The sequence below is a fragment of the Lactuca serriola genome, chromosome 9, assembly GCF_051521515.1.
Source record: "Lactuca serriola cultivar US96UC23 chromosome 9, Lser_US96UC23_V15, whole genome shotgun sequence".
Taxonomy (NCBI): domain Eukaryota; kingdom Viridiplantae; phylum Streptophyta; class Magnoliopsida; order Asterales; family Asteraceae; genus Lactuca; species Lactuca serriola.
The window spans coordinates 42,315,325-42,343,184 of NC_136416.1; the positions used below are offsets into that span (position 1 = coordinate 42,315,325).

Below are 27,860 nucleotides of genomic sequence, written 5' to 3' on the forward strand. Positions count from 1 at the left end.
AATAATGAAAATACAAAGGGCAAAATCGTCATTTTATAAAAATTCAAAACAGATTGGACCAAACTCGCAACAAAATGAAAATTTTGGACCTGTGGTGCTAGTCCAAACCTTTTTGGACCAAAGTGGCAATTTTCGACATACCACAGGGACCATTTGTGCAGTTTTGTCTTTCCCTTTTTCTTTTTTCTTGTATGTAATTTCCCTGTTTCTGTTTTGTCTCACTACCGGGGCCTTGCTAGGTTTGTTGTTTCACCAAACGTTGCTGGTTAAAAAAATTGACAAACAATCAAAATAATTAATAAAATAATTAATGCATGTTAAATGGTAGTTAATTACTATATATAAGTAATACCCCCTGATAATAGAAACACGCTCCATACCTTAGTCATAAAAAGTTCAATTATTTTTTAGAGAAATAAAATTATAAATCTTTTTTCGACACTTACTAGAAAAAAACGAACAATTATGATATACAATCAGAAAACAATTATATAATCGACACAGAAAAACAAAATACAAGAAAGAACAAAATGCAATTTATAAAAGATATAAAAACTTAGCCGTTATAGAAAGGCTCAATCTTAATAATGACCATCTAGAGCTTGATACGAAACCAGTCCTTAACTAAACTAAAGGCCCCCATAACCAAACTGTAACTGTTGTTGTACCAGTCCTTGTTTTAATGGAGCTCTAAGAAAAATTGTAGGACCATCTTAACCAGATTAAGGACTATCAAACGTCTGAGACTTAGGTTCAGTTATGCACCCTCGACAGGATACACGATCTTTCAAAGTCTAGAAAAAACTGTGTTGTGTAAAATATTGGAAACTAACCACCCATAACATATCTATATATGGTATGCAAAGTTGTTCATATAGATATATAATGTACCAACACCATATATAAATTAGCTCAACAATGTAAACTAACCCCATTAAATGATCATGTTCATGTTTTTGTTCACAACTAAAAAAACTGATAAAAAGTGGTTCTTGATTTACCAATTTAAAGAAGTTACATATTACTACATGTAAGTATGTTTAACATCATCTTGTGAAACAAAAAAAATACTTAGAAGATAGGTGAGTCTAACAACCATGATTTGAAAGCTAAAAATCTCACATGCATATAGACTCAATATATTCCTTCATGCGCACGAGCTCATCAGCAGATGCGGCTTGGTTATGCTCAAGCCACTTGGTCGTGTCAGCAACCGCATGTTCCATTTTCATCAACTTTTTACGGTTCCTTATGTTTTTCATCTTATTCTTCGAGGTGTATAAGCAGTCTTCTAATGCATTGAATGCACTTGCTTTCTTCTTGTATTCTTCATCCTCATGTTTGTACTTGTCAGCATCTTTAACCATCTTCTCAATTTCATCCTTAGAGAGTCTTCCATTTTGGTTGGTAATTGTCAGTTTCTCAGTCACACCTGTTGATACTATCTCTGATGTCACTGTGAGGATCCCATTATCATCTATTTCAAAGCAGTTGTTGATTTGTGGAACTTTTCTTGGAGCCAGTGGTATTCCAAAAAGTGTAAACATCCCCAACAAATGGTTATCTACAGATCTGGCTCTTTCACCTTGATAGACTTCGATGCAAACCTCAGATTGGTTGTCATAACATGTAGTATGAAATTTGGATTTCTTTGTAGGAATTGGGGTGTTACGTGGGATCAAAACATCAAATACTTCTTCTTTTAGTTCTACACCAAGGGATAAAGGAGTGACATCCAATAACAACAAATCTTGAAAACAGTCATCCCCGTTACCAGTCAACTTTTCAGCCATAACAGCTGCACCATAAGCAACTGCCTCATCAGGATTCACCCTCTTGCATAATTGTTTTCCATTAAAAAACTCTTGCAACATAGATTGGACCTTTGGTATTCTGGTTGATCCACCAACAAGGATCACCTCATTTACACGAGATTTATCCATTTTTGCATCGGTCAAACATGCCTCTAGTGTCTCAATGCATTTAACGAAGAAACCCATGTTGAGCTCTTCAAATTTAGCACGACTGAACTTCATAGAAAAATCAATCCCCTCATGTAAGCCGTCTATTTCAATTGAAGTCAAAATATCGCATGAAAGAATCCGTTTTGCTTTCTCACAAGCACATTTCAACCTCCCCAAGGCTCTTTTGTTGCCCGTTAAGTCCTTTTCCCATTTCCTCTTGAATTCCTGAGCACAGTGATCCACCATACGACTATCAAAATCTTCACCTCCCAAATGAGTGTCACCAGCAACGGCTTTCACCTGAAGAGTACCACCGCCTTCCTCCATTGTCAATAGAGAGACATCAAAAGTGCCACCACCCAAATCAAAGACAAGCACATTGACCTTGGAAGTAATATCCGACTTATTGTCTAAACCATAAGCAATCACAGCTGCTGTTGGCTCATTGATGATTCGCATGACATTAAGTCCAGCAATAGCACCAGCATCCTTTGTTGCTTGTCGTTGGAACCGTTATCACAGCATCTTTCACAGGTTTTCCAAGGTATGCCTCAGCAGTTTCCTTCATCTTGCCGAGAATCATAGATGAGATTTCTTCAGCCAAAAATTCCTTCTCATGACCTTTGTAGGAGACAACAATTTTTGGTGTGTCGGCAGGCCCTTGTATGACCCTAAAAGGCCACAACTTGATGTCATCCTGCACTTTGGAATCACTGAATCTCCTTCCAATCAACCTCTTAGCATCTAAAAATCCACAATATAAAATTAAGCCAATATATAGCCAAGTAAATTTGAAAAAAAAACACAGCTTTTACCAGTAAAGATTATAATTACTTACATCGGTTGTAGAAGTAGATGTATAGATTGATGTTTCAAAGACAATTGAAGTAATATGCATGCAGCAAAATATGCAAAGAAACATTGACTAAATATCCCAGTCCACAGTAGAATGAAAGATATACCTTCTTGTTTAAAAAAGTTTATCTGATACTAAAAGAAGCAGATATATATTAACCCAAAAAAACATAAAAACCATATCGGGGAAACCTTACTTCAAAGATTAGTTTAAATCAAGGATCAAAAACTTTAGTGCATTTGAATGTAATTCACATTGCATAAATTTCATTCTGAACAATTTTCATAATATCAGACTCCTTTTCTGAATATGATATTTTCACATGCTTAATCTTAATAAGGTTAACCAAATAATTAAGAAAAATAAAGGCTTACCAAATATGGTGTTAGCAGGGTTCATGGCTACTTGGTTCTTGGCACCATCGCCAATGAGACGTTCTCCATTAACGAAAGAAACACAAGAGGGTGTGGTTCTGTTGCCTTGATCATTGGGAATGATTTGGATATGACCATGCTTCCAAACTGCGACACATGAGTAGGTTGTTCCGAGGTCGATGCCGATCGCTGGTGTGTCGTTTCCTCTTCCGTCCATTATAGTTAAAATTTAAAGTAAAGTAATCGTGTATTTTCGCTTTTCAACGCAACTTCTATTTCAATATTAACGAGTAGGTGAACTGGTGAAAACGGTGCCTCGTCTTCTTCCGTCGTTTGGTTAACGAATTGATGAAAACCGTCGTTGAAGAAGCCTAAGTTTGACTGAGCCCCTAACTTTTTGAGGCCTCCATTTTAATTTTTTGTTTCCCGCTCAAAGTTTTAGTCGCCAAATACCCTATCTGCCCTTATTCGCACAAAGCTGGAAAAGATAAAGTTTCCAACTTCATTCCAAGAAATCACCTACCAAATTATCAAGATTTTCGTATTGATTAGCAAGATCTGCGTAAATGATGAAGGGATATAGTTTCACGAAATCATCTCCTAAATCTCTGTGATTCTCAATCTTTCTGTTAGTATGTAAACCTCGTAGCTGGAAGGTTTGTTTTTCTTGACATTTTAGCTCCTTATGTGTATTATGTGAGAAATAATTTAAGCCATTAAATAAATACTATTTAAGCCAGTAAAGATTACTAACAATTTTTATTCAACCATCAGTTGTATTTCCATTCTTAGGTAAGTCAATGGACTCTTTACCATATTTAGCATATTTTCAGTTTGATTGAGCTAGATTGTGTGTTTTTATCTTAGGTTACATAAAATTAGGTTTATGATTTCAGTAGTGGTTGCTAATACAATGGACACCAGATGCTAGACAAAATTTCCCAAAGAATGTTTGTGTCTTTATTTTCTATTATTTTGATTATTTGTGGAATTACAGTTATGAATGGTGTAGAATCTTACTGAATATGTCAATTTTGTTGGGATGGGATTGAGTGGGGGTATGCTTTCCATTTTCCAATTGGCTGTCACTTATAGTTGAAAGATTGCAAAAAAATAAAATAAAATAAAATAAAACGTTTCTATGTGGTGTCAGTTATGGGTGTTGTATATAATTAAAAATATGTTCTTTTATAACAATTAGTGTTGATTTTGACTTTAATATCACATCTTGGAATTCTTACATTTACATGGGGCTAGCCGCTAAGATGGGTATTAATGGAATTATGTACTTTTACTCTACTTAAAGTTGGTTTAAGGTTGGAGATGAGACACAAGATGATTAATATATTTCAGGCAAAGAACATTTTTTTATTTGATTATTTTAATATTGAAAAGCAAAGAACCTTTCTTTATTTTATTAGTCTTATTATTTTAATTGGAACAGTGAAAACCATCATGCTAAGGAGATATTTATGTCTCCAAAATTGTCGTTGCAAGGGCACAAAGATATATGCAAAAAAGGGTTTTAAAGAGATCAATGCAAATTTTGCCTTGGAAGCTAAAGAAAAGATCAATAGGATGTATTCTTAGAACCCAATATTGTGTAAACCATGAACCTATTATAAAGAGAAAATGATTTACGAGCCCAATGAAGTTTCCAGACCGTTCAAAAAATTCTAATTATGTTTTGTCTGTTTAAGAAAATCCAATGAACATAACATTTTGTCTAAAAAAACCAACTAAATTACACTTTTGTTCAATTCTATGGAAGTTACAAACGAAGTGGCTTATTACCATATCGGGAAAATTACTTGTAGTACCAACAAAGTTTCGAAACTGTTCAAAAAACCCTAATTATGTTTTGATTGTTTAAAAAAACCTAACGAACTTAACCTTTTAATCAGACAAAACATGATTGAGTTTTTTGAACGGTTTGGAAACTTCGTTGGGCTTTTGTAGACAAAAGGTTAAGTTCCTTGTGTTTTATTGAACTGACAAAACATGATTGAGGTTTTTTAAACGGTTTGAAAACTGCATTGGGCTTGTAAGTCATTTTCCCAACCTTTAAAAGTATTTTTTTTTTCTAGAAAGCATAGTGAAATTTGAATACAAAATCACTAAAATAGGTGAACTCGGAAGAAAATCACAAAATAGAGGTTGTATGAGTTCGGCTTTGTTTCTTTTCAATTTCTTGCATGTAACCCAAAAAAAGAAAATGCAAAGCTATCTGAAACTTGCATCCACTAACTATCCATGTCAAACAAATTAAGAAAAGGCACGGGAACTCTGTAGCCACATCTATGTTTTTGCTATACCAATAACCAAGGATATCACTCGCAAAGTACATCAAAATATACAGTACCCTAATCCATCTGTGTTCTAAATGAATCTGTGTCGAATAAAAGAGTTTACAGTTTTGGTTTCTCAACAAAATATACATGTAAATAACAGTTACAAAATAATATCAGAAACAATTAACCAGAGGGTATGAAAGAATTTTTTTTGATCAACTGATTAAAACACATGATACCTACACTTTCAATGAGAAGAACATATCTCAAGCTTTTGACCACAAACATTAGCCCACACCTAGGTAGGACAATATGTTAAACTTAATTAATGTAGATTAACTTCACTTACATTCAGAAAATGGTTTCTTGGTGTTTTTTTGCAGATTCGAAACCACAATTCTTGTAGCCAAATGTATACAATGTAATTTAGACGAATTCAGTTTTGTTCTTTCTTCTCTGTATCTCTGTAAACCGCATTACACATTCAAAAAAATTCCATGGTTCTTTATTTGTTTTTTCGTCTTCCGATTTTTTACTTATTATCGGCTGCAAATTGGCACAACAGAACTGTTGATGTTGGATGAGTTTGTGTTTTTATAATCGCATGAGCAGCCAAAATAGCATTCCAAACTGATACAAAAGGGTTCTTGATTAAACATTTTGGATTGATTCAGTTTTAAAAAGTAGCGAATTAATATTTAACACCATCTAAAGAAAACAAAAAAAAAACTCAGAAGATACGTACAACACTGATTTAAGACCTAGCATTTGGACTCGAGATGTTCCTTCCTGCACTGAAGCTCATCAACAGATGCAGCTTGGTTGTGCTTGAGCCAATTGGCTGTGTCAGCAATGGCATTCTTCATTCTCTTCAACCTCTCACCATTCTCCATATTTCTGATCTTCTTCTTCATGTTGTATATGCAGTCCTCTAATTCATTGAAGGCATCTGCTTTCCTCTTGTATTCTTGGTCCTCCTTTTTGTACTTGTCAGCATCTTTTACCATATTCTCTATCTGTTCCATTGAGAGTCTTTCTTTTGCATTGGTACCTGAGTTGCTCCGTCTTACCTGTTGATAATATCTTTGCTGTCACTGTCAGGATACAATTTGCATCTATTTCAAAACAATACTCGAGTTTTGCATCTCCTTTTGGAGCCGGTGGTATTCCCGAAAGTAAGAACTCCCCCAACAAATGGTTATCAGTAGATCTGGCTCTTTCACCTTGATACACCTTGATCCATGCCTTAGATTGATTGTCCTCAATTGTAACATGATTTTTGGATTTCTTGGTAGGTATGGGAGTGTTCCGAGGAATGACAACACTAAATACTTCTCCAATTGATTCAACACCAAGGGACAAAGGAGTGACATCTAGTAACAACAAATCTCCACAACTCTTATGACTGTTACCACTTAACTTTGCAGCCATAACGGCTGCACCATATGCAACAGCCTCATTGGGGTTTAGGCTCTTGCATAGCTCTTTCCTGCCAAAAAATTCCTGCAACATACACTGGACCTTTGGTATTCTAGTTGACCCACAAACAAGAATAACCTCATTCACACACGATTTCTCCATCTTTGCATCCCTTAAACATGCCTCCACAGTCTCGATGCATTTAACAAAGAAACCCATGTTAAGCTCTTCAAATTTAGCTCTACTGAATTTCATAGAAAAATCAATCCCCTCGTGCAAAGCCATCTATTTCAATTGAGGAAAGAATATTGCATGAAAGAATCCTTTTTGCTTTCTCACAAGCACATCTCAACCTCCCCAATGCTCTTTTGTTACCAGTTAAGTCCTTATTCCATCTCCTCTTGAATTCCCGAGCACAGTGATCCACCATACGACTATCAAAATCTTCACCTCCCAAATGTGTGTCACCTGCAACAGCTTTCACCTCCCGGATACCACCCCCTTCCGCAATGGTCAATAAAGAGACATCAAAAGTGCCACCACCCAAATCAAAGACAAGCACATTGATCTTGGAAGTAATATCGGACTTATTGTCTACACCATATGCAATTGCAGCTGCTGTTGGCTCATTGATGATTCGCATGACATTAAGTCCAGCTATAGCACCAGCATCCTTTGTTCCTTGACGTTGCGAATCATTAAAGTAAGCTGGAACCGTTATCACAGCATCTTTCACAGGTTTTCCAAAGTATGCCTCAGCAGTTTCCTTCATCTTGCCGAGAATCATAGATGAAATTTCTTCAGCCAAAAATTCCTTCTCTTGACCTTTGTAGGAGACAACAATCTTTGGTGTGTCGGCAATCCCTTGTATGACCCTAAAAGGCCACAACTTGATGTCATCCTGCACTTTGGAATCACTAAATCTCCTTCCAATCAACCTCTTAGCATCTAAAAATCCACAATATAAAAGTAAGCCAATATATAACCAAGTAAATTCGAAAAATATACCTTCTTGTTAAAAAAAGTTTTTCTGTTACTAATGAAGCAGATCTTAACCCAAAAAAACATAAAAACCATATAAGGGAAACCTTACTTCAAAGATTAGTTTAAATCAAGGATCAAAAACTTTAGTGCATCTGAATGTAATTCACATTGCAAAAATTTCATTCTGAGTAATATCAGACTCCTTTATTGACGATTATAGCTGTTCCCTAAAATTCCTTCTGCTGAATATGATATTCTCACATGCTTAATCATAATAAGATTAACCAAATTAGAAAAATAAAGGCTTACCAAATATGGTGTTAGCAGCAGGGTTCATGGTCACTTGGTTCTTGGCGCCATCGCCAATGAGACGTTCTCCATTAACGAAAGCAACACAAGAGGGTGTGGTTCTGTTGCCTTGATCATTGGGAATGATTTGGATATGACCATGCTTCCAAACTGCTACACATGAGTAGGTTGTTCCGAGGTCGATGCCAATCCCTGGTGTGTCGTTTCCTCTTCCGTCCATTATAGTTAAAATTTAAAGTAAAGTAATAGAGTATTTTCGCTTTTCAACGCAAGTTCTATTTCAATATTAACGATAGAGTAGATGAACTAGTGAAAACGGTGCCTCGTCTTCTTCCGTCGCTTGGTTAACGAATTGATGATAACCGTCGTTTAAGAAGCCTAAGGGGGTGTTTGGCTTAGCTTTTTACAGCCCAAAAGTCATTTTTGGAAAAGTTACAAAAAGTCAGGATTTCCCGACTTTTCCAAAAAGTTCATTTTCCTTGTATAAAAACTCCAAAAGTAGCTTTTAAAACTAGTTTTACCAAACATATGTTGCTTTTTTTCTTTTCGAAAAGGACTTCTAGGATGTGAAAAGTTAAGCCAAACACCCCCTAAGTTTGACAGAGCCATAACTTTTGAGGCCTACATTTTAATTTTTTAATTCCCGCTCAAAGTTTTAGGGGGTGTTTGTTTTTTCTCCGCAGATCTGCATGGGCTCTTTTGTCTGTGCGGCGCAGACCACACGCATACTTAAAGGTTTGCAGTGTGTTTGTTTTTCTGAAGTGTGCAGATATAAAAACGTCTGCGCGAGGTCTTCACCACACAGACTTGGACCAACATCTTCTTAAGTCTGCGAGTGTTTTAAACCTAAAAAAAACGCGTCCTTCTATTGCATCCGCCTCCATCGTCAAACCTTCCCACCGTCCATATTTCTCCACCAATAGAACCCATCCATCTTCAATCCATCGACCATCGCCTCCGATTAGCACCCCCCGTCTCGACTTGTACGATTCAGGCCACCAGCGAACAGGTTCGTATCTTCCTTGCATTTTTCTTTTTTTTTTCTTTTTTTAGTTCCAACATGAAATTGAGGAATAATCTTGCTATGAAAACTCTCTAGTTGACTGAAAATCTTGTTTCTTGCTTCAAATTCTTGTTAAATGTTATTACAATACATGTATATCTCCTCCTTCACAATATGATGTTACAATACATGTATGATACATGATCAGATTAGGTTTTTGCATACAAAAAGAATGGAACCAAAGTCATGCATCATGTATGTTTGATTGATATTCTGGAAAATAATGTAAATATATAGAGCCTATTTTGCTGAAAATTAAGAAAATTAAAGAAAGTCTTGCCTTTTCTTTTCATTTTTATGTCTCATAAGTAGTGCAGAAGCAAAAGAGTCGTTTCCTATATGTGAAATAATGCTGTCAATTGTGAATTATTTATTGTTGTGGATTGTGAATTGTTTATTGTTGTGAAATAATGCTATCAATTGTGAATTGTTTATTGCTGTGAAATAATGCTATCAATTGTGAATTGTTTATTGCTGTGAAATAATGTTGTTAATTGTGAATTGTTTATTGATGTGAAATAATGCTGTGAAAATTTGTGCTGAAAATGTGAAATAATGTTGTCAACTAACGATATCTAACAAGTCACGTGAAAATCACACTTTAGTTGTTGATTGTTTATTGTTATTTGGTTTTGCAAATACTCTTGATTGTTTCAAATCATTATTTTTTTTTTTGTTGTAATGTGTATGATATGCAATACCTTATGAAATCATATTTGTCAATTTGTGAATGCTACAATACCTTATGAAATTATTATTGTCTATGATATATTACTTATTAGAAATGGGCAAACAAACAACAATGGACCAATGAGCATTTAAAATGCTTATTGGATACTTGTATTGAAGAAGTAGAGAGTGTCGGTAGAAAAGGATTGAGTTTGCAGAAAGACTCATGGATAAGACATGGAAGAGTTCTTAAGGAGAAATTTGGGTTTGAGTTGAGTCAAAAACAAATGAAAAATGCATATGACAATCTGAAAGCCAAATCCACAGGATGGTGTATTTAAAAAACAAAACTGGTAATATATACAACTCTCAAACAAACACTTTTAACTTAACAGCCGAGGAATGGGATGATTTTAAGAAGGTATATATATATATATATATATATATATATATATATATATATATATATATATATATATATATATTAAACATTTATGTTTGAAGTTGCCAAATATTCTTATACTATTTTTTGTTATATTTGGGTTTAGGGACATCCGAAGGCTGCTTCATTGAGAACAATTCCACTGCCTTTTCCAGATCTTTGTGCACGTCTTTTTGATGGAAATAGTGCTACTGGTAATTTTAGGAGTTACCCAACCCAATCATCATCAATAGTTGGAGCATCCTCTTGTCGTCTTCCATCACTTCAGATTACCGCCACCCCTTTTCATGCAATAGATGATGATAGTGATGACACCTCCCACCATGAGCCACCATCTTCTGCTGCTTCACCATATAATACTTCACCATCTGGTAACCCTAACAAAAGGGCTAAACCCTCAACTCCTATACCTCCTAGTGCCTCACCGTCTGCTTCTTCACCTGATGGAACTTCTATTACTGGTGACGATTTAGCATTAGAAATGAAAAAAGCTTTACAAAGTTTGACTAAAGGGTATATAATCCCTCAATGTTTAGAGAAGTTAGAGGTGCTTCAGTTAGGCCCTACCGATCCTTTACGCATTATTGCATATCATATTTTTGGAGGGACCATGAACATGAGAGAGATGTGGATGCATTTTCCTGATGTTCCCGAGATATTACGAGGATGGCTTGAGATGACGGGTACAAGTTTAGGAGTTTTGAAGGATGGAAAGATTGTCCGATGATTTTTTCTAGTGTTGAAACTATTTGTTAGGTCTTTTTGCCTTTGTTGGAACTATTTTGTTAGGTCTCTTTGCTTTTCTTGGAACTATTTTTTTGTTATTTTGCTACTTGGAATATGGTTTATCTAATGTTTTTTTGGTACTTGAAATATGATTAATGTAATGTTTATTTGCTATGTCAAATATAGTTTATGTAATGTTTTTTTGCTACTTGAAATATGGTTTATGTAATGTTATTTTGCTACTTGAAATATGATTAATGTAATGTTTTTTAAAGTTCTACTTTGTTGATTTTAGGTTCATAATGGATCACGATCAAAAGTTACTTCTCGTAATTCTTATGTACCTGTACATCCGTTTTTTTTTGAAGAGGGGCGTGAAACGATTGCGGGATAATGATTCGGAAATGACAGGACATGAATACACATTGGAGTTGTTACATCGTAATCGTTTACAATGTGTTGAAGTACTACGCATGTCCCATGACTCTTTTGTACGACTATGTGCTCATTTTAGAGCAAATTACTCATTAAAGGATAGCAAACATGTATCGGTTGAGGAAAAGATGGTCATGTTTTTGATGATGATCGGCCATAATCAACGTTACGTGATTATCAAGCAGAGATTTCAACACTCGAAGCAAACAATTCATAAATTTTTTTATGAAGTGTTGGAAAAAATGATGCTTTTCGCACAAGATGTTATAGTACCAACTTCTTTTAATCCGAATCCAAACATTTCAGGACATAATAGGAGGCTACGACGAGTTTTCAAAGGTGCGATTGGTGCACTTGATGGCACTTTGATACATGTTGTTGTCCCTGCTAAGAAACAAGAGTTATATAGAAGTAGGGGAAAGGGAGTCAGCTACCAAAACGTATTGGCAATTTGTGACTTCAATATGATTTTCACATTTGTTTTGGCCGGGTGGGAAGGGTAGCGCATGACTCTAGAATATTATCAGAAGAAATAACCGATCCACAATCATCATTCCCATTTCCACCACCCGATAAGTTTTTGTTTTTTTTAAATACTATTATCTTAGTTTGAAATTGATTAGTGTTTTCCATTTTTTACAGACAAGTATTATCTTTGTGATGTCGCGTATGCATACACTCGAGGATTTATGGTCTCTTATCGTAATGTGAGGTATTGGCTTGGAGATTTTCGTCAAAGACGTGCATTGACCAATAAGGAAAAAATTAACCATGGACATACGAAACTTCGGAATGTCGTTGAGCGTGCTTTTGGTGTTTTGAAAGCACGCTTCCCTATATTGAAGAGGATGACACCATTCCCGTTTGTGACACAAAGAAACATTGTCATGGCATGTTTCGCGCTTCATAATTTTATAAGGAGAGAAGGAATGAGTGATGAGTATTTTGCACGATACGATGAACCCAATGTCTCGTTTCGAAATAACAATGTGGGCGTTGATGATGATGAAGACGGGATTCCAACACATGGTACTACAACAGACCGTGAATATATGACTCAGTTACGGGATGAAATTGCTGATCAGTCACCAAATACCCTATCTGCCCTTATTCTCACTCTCGCACAAAGCTAGAAAAGATAAGAGTGTCCAACTTCATTCCAAGAAATCAGCTACCAAATTATCAAGATTTTCGTATTTATTAGCAAGATCTGCATAAATGATGAAGGTTATTTCACGAAATCATCTCCTAAATCACTGAGATTCTCAATCTTTCTGTTGGTATGTAAACCTCGTGGCTGGAAGGTTTGTTTTTTTTTTTTTTTTTTTTGACATTTTAGGTCGTTATGTGTATTATGTGAGAAATAAATAAATAATATTAAAGCCATTAAAGATTACTAACTATTTTTATTCAACGATCAGTTGTATTTCCAATCTTAGGTAAGTCAATGGACTCTTTACCATATTTAGCATATTTTCTGTTTGATTGAGCAAGATTGTTTGTTTTTATAAAAATTAGGTTTATGACTTTAGTAGTGGTTGATAATAGAATGAACACTAGATTCTCGTGAAAACATTGATGAAGGGTTTTTCTAGAGTGCTAAAATCTCCTTTAACTAACTTGTAAGAATATAATCATTTTTTCTTCAATGCTTATTGTCCTACTCCCTTCGTTCCAAACACACAGATTAAGGAAACATTAATTACCACTAACTTTATACAATAAAATGACAGTTTTATCCTTACTTGGCATTTAATGTTCCATTAAATGCTTAATTGGTTAACTAATAATGAGGGAGTATTTTGGTAAAAATGTTATTTATTTTTAGAAATGGACTATTATTTTGGGATAAACCAAAAAGGAAAGATAGACTATAATTTTGGGACGGAGGGAGTATTACGTTGCAACCAATTTCTTTGTGTAAAAATCATTTCGTAATAGTACAAATGCATCTTGTGAAAGAAAGACATACATATCATATCATAACATTTGTGTACGACATCCATGTATCAAATCTCGCTTATACACATGCATGTTTGCTACCAGTTCGCTAGCTCATATTCTTCTAATTCTTATTTTCCTTTGTCAGACCAACATCAACCAATACCACGAGAGTATAAGGAAAACTAAAAGTTGACCTTCCTTATCCATATGTGACATGTTAAATGTTAAATAAAATCACATAAAAATCCATATAATATAAAAATTAACATAAAACAATCATAAACATAACATATAACAACCCATAACATACAAAAATCCTAAACATAAAAATTCATAATATAAATTCATAACACAAATCCAAAAAGATCCTCAAGTCATACTAAAATCAACCAAGTAATCTGAACGTTTTCCTGCATGTCATCCACGACTCACAAATTGAAGACATGAGGCATAACTAAATTTTCCTCAACATACTATTGCCATCTTTACCCATTAACAACCCACACTTCTTGCATTGAGCTTTTTGATTCCCATTCGACAATAGCACCATATCAAAATGTTCTCACACTTCTTTATTCCGACCGGTTGCTAAGATTTCACCACCGTTGCATCTGAGTCTTAAAAACCGGTCGCGGTAAAATCTCTTGAGTTCATTTTTTGAAGTGTTAACAAAACTAGAAATTTTGAACAAATATGTGTGTATATTAAGAACTTGAAATATCGCAAAATACATACTATTTATAAGTGTTGTGGGGATAAAAAGGAAAAAAAATGAATTATAGCAGTTTATATCTATTTTTTAACGGCTAGGAAAAAAATTGAAAAAAAATCGATTATTGCCCAAAATTCCCGTTTTTAAACGGTAATATTCCAAATCCGGTTTCAAACCGGTTTTCAATCCGGTTTGGCTCAAAACCAGTTCCTGATCCGGGGGTCAATCCGAAAGCTAGTCCGAAAAACAAATCCTGGTTCCAATCCGGTTACCAATTTGAATCCGAACCTGTTCGGTCAAAACCGGTTTTGACTAAATCCGGTTTCCGGATCGGATCGGATCCAAAGCCTCAAACTTTTGTGCATCTCTAGTTGTTACATGTCGATTGTCTCTCGAAGGTGGTTGTGCAGAAAAACATAGAAAATACACATCTCTATGAATCGACACCACCTATACATCAATTTTTTCCCATACCAGAAAATGGGAAGGAGGGTTGTTCATTATGAAAATCAAACCCATGTTAATTATTTGTTTCCCTTTCTATCATTGTCATGAGAATGTTGATTTTTTTTCAATTTATGTTCATTCACTACAGGAATACATAGTTATGGCAACGACACCTATATCGACGACAAAAGTCGTCGCTACAACTCCGCCAATGCCGACGACAAGTCGTCGCCACACGTTTTGCCAAATTTGACCAAAATCGTTTGACCCAGATACTTGTGCCGACGACATGTCATCTCGAAACCTCTGGCGAGAACGACCAAAAAATACGCGGTATGCTGAAAACCTATGCCGACGACATGTCGTCGGTATAGCTTTCGATAAATCTATTTTCCAATTATTTATATTCGATGGTCCGGTTTATCAAAACGACATAGTTTTACGGAATCTATACCGACGACTTGTCGTTGGCAATCCACGTGGCGATCCGTGTGAAAACACTATACCGACGACTTGTCGTCGGCATAGATTTTTTATTTTTCATTTTTTTTATTTCAGCAAAAAAAAGTAAACGGCATCATTTATTTTAACCTTATACCGACGACATGTCGTCGGCATAGGGGTTTACCTAAAAGACCACAGTATGTGTTTCATTTGCATGCAGCGACGCAACCTATTTTCTCTTTCTCTCACGATCGGCGAAAAATCGAAGCTACCCTCCCAAAATCCGGCGATTAGCACCAGGTAATATCTCTTCTACCCGATTTCTCTCTTTATTGCTGTGTGGTCAAGATTTTTACCCCTAATTTGGAGTTTTTTTATGTTATTTATTGCAATTGGTTCACCACCATCGGCTTCCACCATTTTCAGCCATCCCCACCGGCGAGTCCACCTTCGCTTCACCACCTTCGGCCTTCTCCGCTTCACTGCTACATCATGTAATTGTTGATCGGTTTTGGTGTTCTTTTGCTATCGTGTTATTTTTTTTCTGATTTGGTGTATTTTTGGTGACCACCAGCCACCACGGTGGTGGATACCCATCAAATTTGACAATTGGAATCTTGCCATCACAACAAAAAGAAAAAAACAGGTTAGTATTTTTATTTATAATTTTTTTTTGAAATTGTGATTGTATATATGTATAAGTTTATATGAAATTGGAATCATTGTATGACTATGGGATTGTTTGTTTGGTATATGTTTGATTGTGATGTTTGTTTGCTATGTGTATGATTGTATTGTTTGTTTAGTATATGTATGTTTGTTTGTTTAGGTTGATGTGAAATTGAAGTTGTATATTTGTATAAAATGTTAATTTAGTTGTTTATTGTTGTATGAAATTAAAATTGTGTTTGAAATATTATATGAAATTGAAATTTGTTTAGGTACATATGAAATTGAAATTGTATATATACAATGTTAATTTACATGTTTAGGTTTATATAAAATCAAATATTTTGTATTATTGTGAAATATTTTGCAATTATGAACTTTTCAAAAAGAAAATTAATTTTAATTTTATATAAAATCAAATATTTTGTATTTGAATACTTTATTAGTTTAAGTGAATGAAGTGATAAATTATTTAGTTTTTAAGTTAAAATGTTTTGTCATTAATAGCAACATACTTTTTTTAGCTTGTTTATTAAAGTATTTTATTTTCATTTCTATTTGATAGTTATAACATAAAACAAAATAATAAAACTACGTTGATATTAAAAGTACGGTGCTATAATAAAATAAAAAAAACAAAATATTATTAAAAGTACAATGTTGTAATTGAAAAAAAAACGTATATATACTATAAATATGAAAGAGAAGTGAAAAATAGAATGTTTTAAACAAACTAATAAAAGTACATTGCTATAAAATGTGTTTAGAAGTCTACCCTTGTGAATACTCTATCAATTCCGTCCGATTTCTACTTCCAGGGTATATATTTCTTTATATACTTGTCAATATCTATCCATTTCGTCCGTTTTTTTTCTCAAACAAAAAGTCCTACAATTTAACTATGTATACAATGTTATTTTTAATAATGAAACAGTAATGACAATCGATAAGAGTTGGATTCGTGAAAATCGAACGTCCCCAAAATTCTTGGAAGGTCTTAAAAACTTTATGGAGATTGCCAGGAAACATGTTGACTCTGAAGACAAAGTGCGTTGTCCGTGCGTAAAGTGTGTGAATATGTATAGATAAATCAGGTGTACTCTTTTGTGGTAAATGGTTCAATGCGTCATTACGTAATGGACGTTTACAAACTATAAATAATATGGTTCTTATCGATACCAGTCATGAATGGTATGTCGGTAAAACGTGGTATGATGATCAACAATACATCTTAGCCACACAAGCAAAACAAGTATTTTATCTCCAAGGCCCTACTAAAAACGATAACTGGAGAGTTGTGGAAGAGGTTCATCATTGGAAACTTTGGAATCATCCAAGTATCGGTGTTGTGAATGAGATAAATGTCGTGAATGACACTCAATCAACTAATTTTACCTTGGTTGTCGACTTAGGCACCTTGCCTATGCAGACGACTTTAGGTGAAGTTGGTGAATCAAGTGTGGTTGCTAGGAGGAATGTTGCTCCTACTATAAACGATGATGATTTCATTAACGATGACAATGACAATGGTGATATGTGCTCTTCAGATGAAGAAATAAATAATGAAAAATATGACAGTGATGATGATGTTGTACATGTATATTGTTCTAGTGATGAATCTGATTGACGGTATGTCGTAGTTATTATATATCCTGATTGCTTATAATATTTGTTAAATTTTCAAATGTTGCTTATTTATAATTAGCTTTATTATATATTCTGAATGTTTATAATATTTGTTAAACAGATTGCAGAAGTCGCGAGGGGACATGGAGGAGACGATAGGGATAGACTACCACACGGGGTCGCACGCGGTGTACCATCGGGTTGCCAATCTTGTAAGTTACATGAAATTTTTAAGTATTAGATATATTAAAGTTTTAAATTTCTAAATTTTCAATTCTATATGTAAATGTAGCACAAGCAAATAATGTGAATGTGAAGAAGCATGGCAAGGGAGGAACTTAAATTTGTACGATGAGTATGAAAACAACAAGTGTAAGCCTTTGGATTTAGATATTGATATCTCCGGGCGGACGTACCGATTTGTGGGGGACAACGGGCAAATTTGTACGATTTGTGGGGTGCAGCTTGTTGCCCGTTTGCCATCTCACTTGCTGTACGATGATAATTAAATTTATTTAATGGAAAGATTTCAAATCTGGTGGGATCAAAGGTACCGTTGCATTATCATACTTGGTGTCGTGTTCCTATCAATTACAAAGATGATTTATATCCCGAGCTAGAAGTAAATATACAATATATTTTATATGTATTGAATTTTACACTTATTAAATATTTTTTTACTAATCAAATATGTTTTTCCTTTTGTAGACTTATTTTGATCTAAATAGGTACCGAGGCACAAACTTGTGGGAACACCTTCAAGCGGGTATCCAAGCAGACATGCAAAGAGCTTATCGAGACCACAAGCATGATATGAAAAACCATTTTGATAGAGTTGGTGGATATCATGATGTGGAAAGGGCAAGAAGATTTCCACCGACTGATTGGTCCGCCAAAGCTTGGAACAAAATGATTGATTTGTTGTTTTTGACCGATGAATACAAACGCACGTCGGACAAAAATAAAATTTGTAGGTCGAAACTTCCGCACACAAGTGCTCGGATGTAGACCCTATGCTCAACGACGTTATTTAGAGGTAATAAAATATTATAGTATTAGTTAAAAGTGTTATTAACATTTGTATAAATATATTTATTGATTTCACTTATTATAGGAAAAAATGGGAATGAAGCTGCAACATATTAAGGGTTGGAGACAAATGCGCTACAAAGAAGGTTCGGGTTGGTGTACAAGTCGAGCACAAGAAGATTGGGTAAGTGATAAACGAAATGAATGTGTTAGTTTTTGTTTAAGGAATATTATTATTATTATTTTAATGTTTAAGTTTAGTTGTTTGTTTTAATTAACGTATGTTTATTGTTTTCTTTATTTTAGGAAAAAATTCAAGAAGAGTATGAGGAAATGCAAAGCGAGGTTGGGGAAGGCGGAATAGTAACGAGGAAGAATGTTTAGAACGTGCCCTTGGGACGAGACGTGGGCATGCTCGCGGGGTGGGTAGGAGACCAACCGCCAACTTCGGTTTAATTCCAAATGAACGACGTTCCACTTCAAAATCGTCCCAATCTCAATCCCAATTTGATGCACAACAAATGCAAGAATACTTGCAACAATATAATGCATCATTGGCGGCATGTATTCCGGGCTTCCAATCACCTCCAGTTCCTAACTTTCTATTCAACTCTAACACACAAGCAAGTACCTCTCAACAAGTTGCCGAAAGGATGGAAGAAGAAGAAGAAGAAGAAGAAGAAGAAGAAGAAGAAGAAGAAGAAGAAGAAGAAGAAGGATATGATTATGATAATGATGTTTGATGTTTTTTTAGTGACTTTAACTACTAGACTTCAATTTGAACTTAATTTGATGTTTTGAATTTGAACAATGGTACTTAGTTAATGCATTTTAATTGATATATGTTGGAATGTGTTTTGGATTTGTTAAAAATGCAGGAATGGTAATGTACTAAATCTGTAAAACTGAAAAGAAAAAAAAAAAAAATACAAAACAAAACAAACAGTGCCTATCCCGACGACAAGTCGTCACTATAGATATGTCATTTGCTCCTGTTAAAAACCTATAACGACAACAAGTCATCGTAATAGATTAAACCTATGACGACGACAAGTCGTCGCTAAAGGTTTGCCGACGACCAGTCGTCGCTACAGGTAATTAATAAAACTTTATTTTTTAACCCCGAACATATGATTGACAAAATCTATCCCGACGACTTGTCGTCGGAATAGGTGAAGCTATCGCGACGACATCTATACCGACGACTCTATTGACCTATGCCGACACGACTACGCCGACGACTCTATACCGACGACGTCGGTATAGGGTTCGAATTTGTCGTCACCATAGGGTTTTAATGTTGTAGTGATTCTCACGAGACTTTTAGATATGCAATCGTAATTTATGGTTGTTCTCATGATAATGTTTGATTTGTAATTGTAAAATACGCTTACTCTTATGATAATGTCGAATTTTGTACTTGTAAATAATGTTCTTTTATTTGCAATTCATGTAATTATTTTTCGAGAATTTTTTTTATTTTTTCAAGAATGTTAACTTTTTAAAAAATATATCTAATTAGAACAAAGTACTACTGAGACATATAAATGTATTAACTTGAATATTAATTGTTTTGTTTAACTAAAGTTGAATAAGTTGCCTAAATTAGTTTTGATTTAGAACTTCTTTTTAATACTATATCAACGCATTTAACTAATTAGTTGCCTGGGTGGTTTCTTTTTATATCTTTTAGTAAAAGAGTAATCCCAGATTAACCATTTTTTCAAAACAGTTTAACGACTTTCAGTTTAATTATAACTATGGTCTTAAATATTATAATAATTGATCTTTTTAATCCTACACGCCAGAGTTAACAATGAGTCTAAATGGTACCTTACCATTCTCTGTTTTAATTAACCATTATGAAGAAAATCATGGGACCCATATGTAATCGGCATAACCTCTTAAGAACCACAACTTAATACGACATGCTTTTTGAACCTGGTCAAACGCTTAAATCCATTTATACTCTTCGACTCAAAACGTAAGCCTTCAAAGTCTAGAATTAAGTTTCTTATATAAAGTAATAGAAATCAAACAAGAGAACACAATCAATAGATGCATAATTTACCAAAATTAGATATCTTGCATTAGCAGTCACAATAGCATTCCTAATGATGAGTAACCAACGGAAACAAAGATAAACTAAACTCATCAATTAATCATGTTCATGTTCGCAACGGATCAAACTGATACAAAATCATTCTTGGTTTAATGTTTTGGATTGCTTAGAGATATAAAGAAGTCCCACATTACTGTTTAACATCATCTAATGAAAACAAAGGAAACCTTAGAAGATAGGTGAGTCTAACATCCATGCATTTAGAGCTAAAACATCAGCATCCATAGAGACTCGAGATGTTCCTTCTTGCACTGAAGCTCATCAACAGATACCGCTTGGTTCTGCTCGAGCCACTTGGTCGTGTCAGCAATGACAAGCTCTATTTTCTTCAACATCGCACCATTCTTTATATATTTGGTATTATTCTTCATGTTATATAAGTAGTCTTCTAACTCATTAAGGGCATCTGCCTTCTTTTTGAATTCTTGGTCCTCCTTTCTGTACTTGTCGGCATCTTCTATCATCCTCTCAATCTCTTCTTTAGAGAGTCGTCCATTTGCATTGATAATTGTGAGTTTTTCTGTTTTACCAGTTGATAATATCTCCGACGTTACAGTTAGAATGCCATTGGAATCTATTTCAAAGTAGCGCTTAAGTTTTGCAACTCCTTTTGGAGCAGGTGGTATTCCAGAAATTGTGAAAGTCCCCAACAAATGGTTATCTGTTGATCTGGTCCGTTCACCTTGATACACCTTAACATCTACACAAGTTTGGTCGTCTCGAGTTGTACAATATATTTTAGATTTCTTCGTAGGTATTGGAGTATTCCGAGGGATCACAACATCAAATTCTTCTCCTATCAATCCCACACCAAGGGACAAAGGAGTGACATCCAATAACAACAAATCTCGACAGCTCTTATGACTGTTACCATTTAACTTTGCAGCCATAAATGCTGCACCATATGCAACAGCTTCATCAGGGTTCACACTCTTTCATAGCTCCTTCCTTTCAAATAATTCCTGCAACATACACTGGACCTTTGGTATTCTAGTTGACCCACCAACAAGAATCACCTCATCGACACACGATTTCTCCATCTTTGCATCCCTTAAACATTCCTCCACAGTATCCATACATGAATCGAAGAAACCCATGTTCAACTCTTCAAATTTAGCTCGACTGAATTTCATAGAAAAATCAATCCCATCATATAAGCAGTCTAAATCAATAGAAGTGACATTACTGGAAGAAAGAATCCTTTTTGCTTTCTCACAAGCACATCTCAACCTACCCAATGCTCTTTGGTTCCCTGTCAAGTCCTTGTTCCATTTCCTCCTGAATTCGCGAACACAATAATCCACCATTCGGTTATCAAAATCCTCACCTCCTAAATGAGTGTCACCAGCAACAGCTTTAACCTCAATGGTACCCCCTTTCAGCAATTGTCAAAATAGAGACATCAAATGTGCCACCACCCAAATCAAAGACCAACACATTGATCTTGCCATTAATGTCAGACTTATTGTCTAAACCATAAGCAATTGCAGCTGCAGTAGGTTCGTTGATCATGTTGATAACATTTAGTCCAGCAATAGCACCAGCATCTTTTGTTGCTTGACGTTGTGAATCGTTAAAGTAAGCTGGGACAGTTATCACAGCATCTTTCACAGGTTTTCCGAGGTATGCTTCAGCAGTTTCTTTCATCTTGACAAGAATCATTGATGAAATTTCTTCAGCACAAAATTCCTTCTCTTCACCTTTGTAGGATACAACAATCTTTGGTGTGTCAGCAGGCCCTTCTATGACCTTAAAAGGCCACAAGTTCATGTCATCCTTAACTTTGAAATCACTGAATCTCCTTCCAATCAGCCTCTTAGCATCTGAATATTCACAATCAAATAATTAAGCCAGTAGCCAAGTACAGTGAAATTATTGATTCCTTAAAACAGCTCTACAAGTAGATGTCTTGGTTATTGTTCAAAGTAAACGCCTTAATATGTAGCAAAAAAAAAAGCAAGATCACATAATTAATATATCCCGATCCACTACAGAATGAAAGCTATAATGTAGTCGTGACTTTCAACCAACCCCAAAGAAAAACCAGTCATGTCCTGATGTGCATATAGTTTGTTATTTCACTGATTTCCGATGGAAAGTGGTCTATCGAAAATACTCTAAGAGCATATGGTGATAACATTGCTTTTAAAGACCAGTTTCTAACAACGATCAAAAACTTGAGTGAGTTAAATTGTAGTTCTGTTGAGTATGACGATTCTCGAATCTACTTCTGTTGAATTTGGAATTTCCTATAATTAATAATAACAATATTGGAATTTACTTCTGCTTCATCATATTAATATTAACAACATTTAATGATAACTAGAAATGTTAAGGGTTACCAAATATGGTGTTAGCAGGGTTCATCGCCACTTGATTCTTGGCGCCATCGCCAATGAGACGTTCTCCATCAACAAAAGCAACACATGACGGTGTGGTTCGGTTGCCTTGATCATTGGGAATGATTTGGATGTGATCATGCTTCCAAACGGCGACACATGAGTACGTTGTTCCGAGGTCAATGCCGATCACTGGTGCGTCCTTTCCTCTTCCGTCCATTACAGTCAAAGTTCGAATTAAAGAGATTATGTGTTTGCGCTTTTACAGCAACTGCTTATTTACTAACGATGGACTGGTGAACACGGTGCGGCGTTTCCTCTTCAGTCGGTTCGTTGACGAATTGTTGAAGTTTTCCGAAGCCCAAGCTTTTCGAAGCGGGTGTTTATAATCGGGTCGACGATCGAGTTTTGGATTATTCGAGTTTTTTTATAAGAAATTCATCCAAAATCCGACCTTGTTAATTAAGCTATGGACTAGTCCGGTTCAAGTTAATCGGGTGTTGGGTTAATAGCATCGGATTAGTTAAGTTAATTATAACATACATGTTGGATTTTTTTATTAAGTTATGTTTTACAAACCAAAGGGTTTCTAGTCCATGGGGTGGAGGTTTCAAGTCCTACTATGAATATAAGGGGAGTAATTTTATGACGTTAAAAAAAAAGCTATGTTTTACGAGATTATTCAACAACGTTTATATTTTGTACCGTCAAAAAATATATTTTAAATAGTTGATATGCTACAAATGATGAATGTATATTTCTTAAATACTGTAAATTTTATCATTTGCTATATAACTCAAACTTTGCCTAGAGAGGTAAGCGGCAACAGTGGACAACAACCAAGTTTTTCTTTTCTTTGAATCCTAAAAGTGTGTCTCACCAGTTTATATAGGCAGTTAAATATTAAAGCTAACATTCGTAAAATCAAATTTGACATATTTTTCTGTTTTCTTTATGAAAATATTTAGACAAAATTGCAAAAAATGTCTCTGTGGTATGCATATTTTTCGAGGTTTGTATGTGGAAGTGGTCATCCGATCTAACTCCCGCTAAATTGATGTTGTTAACTCTATCATGTGCCTCCCACGTGAGGGTACTTTTGTCTTTTCAACTTTTAGGGACCATTTTTGCAGATGGAATGTCAATGAATACTATAATCTTTTACCCCCTCATTTACGATCCCAAAGACACGTCAACTCCTCACCTCCATCACTCTTCCTTCTGCTCCATTAGAACCTTCAAAAAAAACCCTCTTTTCTTATCCAAAACCCTTAATCGAAGCAACAAAGAGAAAGTGATTTCATACGTTAAAGTCGAAATGGTGTATGTAATGTGGCAGGTCACACCAAAAAATGAAGTTTTGGACGTATCATCCATGTATGGTAAGTTGTTATGTTTTCTTTAACTTCCTATAAAGCATTTTTCTCCTTAATTTTCAGACTAAAAAACACATAATTTTGACTTTAAATTCAAGCAAAGTTTTGACTTTGTAGCGGGTGCACCCACATGGTTTAGTATTAAGCTACATCACCCTAGGAAGTTTTCTAAGTTACCTGATATAGAGTACATTGGAGGTGAAGTGCATTATATTGATTATGTGGACATAAATGAATTATGTACATAAACTTGATGCCATAATGCTTGACCTAGGTTACCCAAACCCACGGATGACTCACGGATGATTGAAAGTAATTGATGTCTCAAACTCCCCAGTGATATACTACCATTTTAAGATACCCAATGGTGGCTTTCAATTTGGTCTTAGAGCTTTACGGAATGATCAGGATGTTATCAATCTATCTAAATACATTCTACATAACAAGTTGATTGAGATTTACATAGAACATGGGAAGACAAATTTATTGACTTACTGCATGTCTCCAAATGCAAAGGGTAAAGTTGTGATTGAAGAATTACCTGAAAATGATGATCAAGAGGCTAAAGTTCGTGTGGAATCTCCATTGAGAAATATGAACCATGTTAATGATGATCCTATTGGTGAGTACATGTCTTTATTACTTTTTAGGAGTAAAATTGATGCTTTCTCACCAAGGGGTAGAGGTGGGAACTCCAAAACAGGTGAAGGCTCTTGTAGCAAGAGGCTTAATTTAGAAGATATTGATGAATTAAAGGAAAAGAATGCTGATCAAGATGCTACAACTTGTGTTATGGATAATGTTAGGGATGAGATGACCAGTGTTCAGGATGCTACAACTGCTAATCAAGGATGCTACAAGCCAGGTACTTCAAATCTTAATAATGTTGGTGATGAGATGAATGATGTTCAGGATGTTATAATTGTTGATCAAGGATTCTACAACACCTCTTACTAATGACGATGAACAATTTAATGAGTTGTTTGATAATCTTATGGACAATTTAATTGGAAGTGAAGAGGATGATTCAGAGTATGAAGAGGATGATGTTGAGTATGAAGAGGATGATGTAGAGTATAAAGATTAGTTTCAAACTCTAACGATGATGATGTTCCAGAGAAAGTGAAACACTCTGAAGATGAAGATAAAGTGGACTACATAATAGATGAGGACAGCAATATCGAAGATGTGGATGTGGACATGGCAGACTTCATTCTCAATGTTCACAGTGATGTGGAAGGAGGATGTGTTAATGATGTGCATGCAGGTGATGAACCTGAATACATGAAAGTCATACAATAATGAAGAGTTTGATTCGTTGGATGAAGGATTAGACCAAGATAGACAAAGAAGAGCTTGTATCAAAAATTTAGGAAAAGAAAAAAGGTACAACCTTGGGGAAATACACAAGTTATCTTTCACAGTTGGTTAGAAATTTAAAAGTAAAAAAGAATTAAAGGATCTAATTGATGTACATGCACTAGAAAACAAGAAGGAGTATGTTCTTTAAAAAAATGACAACCTAAGGCTAAGGGCTCAGTGTAGAGGACTTGTCCCTGTCAACAATAAAGTTCAAGTGAGTAGTCAAGTTACCGCTTCTAAAAGCAAGGGCAAAGAAGTAAATACAAAAAAAGTTAAATATGGTTGGTATATACACGATTTTAGGTGAAATGCTAAGTTTGACTGGTTTATAAGGACGTTAAATCAAACTCACACATGCTTATAAACAAGGAAACTTAGGATTTGCACTACTTCGTTAATTTCCAAGTGAATCATAGATCAAGTGGAGGCAAATCCACAAATTCCTTTGACAACTATACAAGTTCACTTTCAAAACACATACTAGGTGGGTGTTTCGATGTACAAGATGTTTAGGGAAAAAGATTTGGCAAGAAAACATGTAGCCGGTGACTACACAAAACAGTATGAATTGTTGAGGGACTATGCTCTTGAACTTAAAGCTACTAACCCAGACACCACAGTGAAGATAGATGTATGTTCTGAGGCTAACCCTGCTTCCCCTACTAGGCAGTTTAGAAGGATTTATGTTTGATTGGGTCCACTTAAAAAAGGTTTCAAGGCATGCCTTAGGGACTTAGTAGGTTTGGATGTTGCCTTCATGAAAGGACCATTCCTTGGTCAGATTCATTTGGCGGTAGGTTTGGATTCTAATAATAGAATTTATCCCTTAGCCTATGCAATTGTTGAGTCTGAAAACACAGCTAGCCAGAAGTGGTTTTTAGAACACCTTGGGGATGACTTGGAGTTTGGAATAAACTCAAATTATAATACAACTTCAAGGCTCTTCCATCAACTCTAAAAGCTCCAAAATGGCACCAAAAGACTTTCCAAGCTTCAAAATGCACTCACAAACTTTAGGGTTTTCGAAATAAGGAAGGAGGCTGGAATTAAGGGGGAGTATGAAATTGCATTAACACACAAGGGTTGCATTTACACGGCTGTGTAAACTTCTGTAAAGCTAAAATCTTCATTTTCTTGATATCTTCCTCCTCGATGCTCCACATGTCCCGAAACTTCATCCATATCTCTTATTCATCACCTCAATTAAGATCATACCTCCAAAAGTCCCTGAAATATCAGAAAAGTGTGTGAATGAAATTGCATCATGAAAAATCCCGAAGAATATGCAAAATGCATGAGTTTAAACCTAAATGCAATGCACTTTTGTGGAGTAAAACTACAAAATGGATGCATGAAATGCACCTAACAATTGGGTTGAGGCGGACCTGCTTTGTGCTGAAGGCCAACATACCTAGGGTGGACCGGATAGACTGCAGGCCCGGGAGGGCATACTAGTCACACCGAAGGCCCGACGAGCGGTCCGGATAGGCTGAAGACCCTGAGAGGCGGTCCAGACGTGCTGATGGCTTGGAGAGCCGTCCAAATAGATTGATGGCCCTACGACGCACTCCAGTCAGGTTGATGCCTCATTATGCATGTTGTTTGTTTATATGTTATGATTATGATTGTATGACATTGGTATTTTGGGGGGGACTCACTAAGCTTTGGACTTACAATTGTTGATTTTGTTTCAGGTACTTCTGATGATCGCGGGAAGGCGAAGGCGTGATCGTGCACCTCCTTAGATTTTATGATTTGATTATGGGATACTCTGACATTAAACCATTTTGAAAACATATTTGTAATAATTGTTGGTTTTTGGAATGATTTAAAAAGTTTTTAAATTGGCTTGATTTTATGGGTGTTACACATATCCAAACGGAACCCAAACCAAATTTTCAAATTTTCAAAAATCAAAACCCAAATTGTCAATTTATGCTTCTGTTTCAGTTTCATCAGTTCTTGTTGGGTTTTTTTAGTTTATAAGTTCGGTTTTGCTCACCACTAGGTTTAGCTGTCGTTTTCATGAAAACCTTAATTTCGAGGTTTGGTCCATATTTAATGACCTTAACTTCTAGAGTTTTGTGCCATTCTCATCCTCCACCCTCTGTGAATGAAACTGTAGCCTTTCCCTCATGTTTTCTTGAGTTTTGAATGATAAACCCCATTTTTTATGATGTTTGAAGAAGAAGAAATTAAGAGTTTGGTAGTGCTTAGAAGTTTGATTCAGGGAGGATCCAGTCCTCCCTTGTGATTCA

The 27,860-nt window shown here is 35.2% G+C and overlaps 3 pseudogenes; all 3 read right to left on the reverse strand.

Moving 5' to 3' along the window:
* Positions 1 to 1,118: 1,118 nt before the first annotated feature.
* Positions 1,119 to 3,411, reverse strand: LOC145075613 (heat shock cognate 70 kDa protein-like; annotated as a pseudogene).
* A 2,835-nt stretch (positions 3,412 to 6,246) lies between these two features.
* On the reverse strand, positions 6,247 to 8,417 carry LOC145075614 (heat shock 70 kDa protein 1-like; annotated as a pseudogene).
* Positions 8,418 to 20,731: 12,314 nt separating this feature from the next.
* On the reverse strand, positions 20,732 to 23,084 carry LOC145075615 (heat shock cognate 70 kDa protein-like; annotated as a pseudogene).
* Positions 23,085 to 27,860: the final 4,776 nt, after the last annotated feature.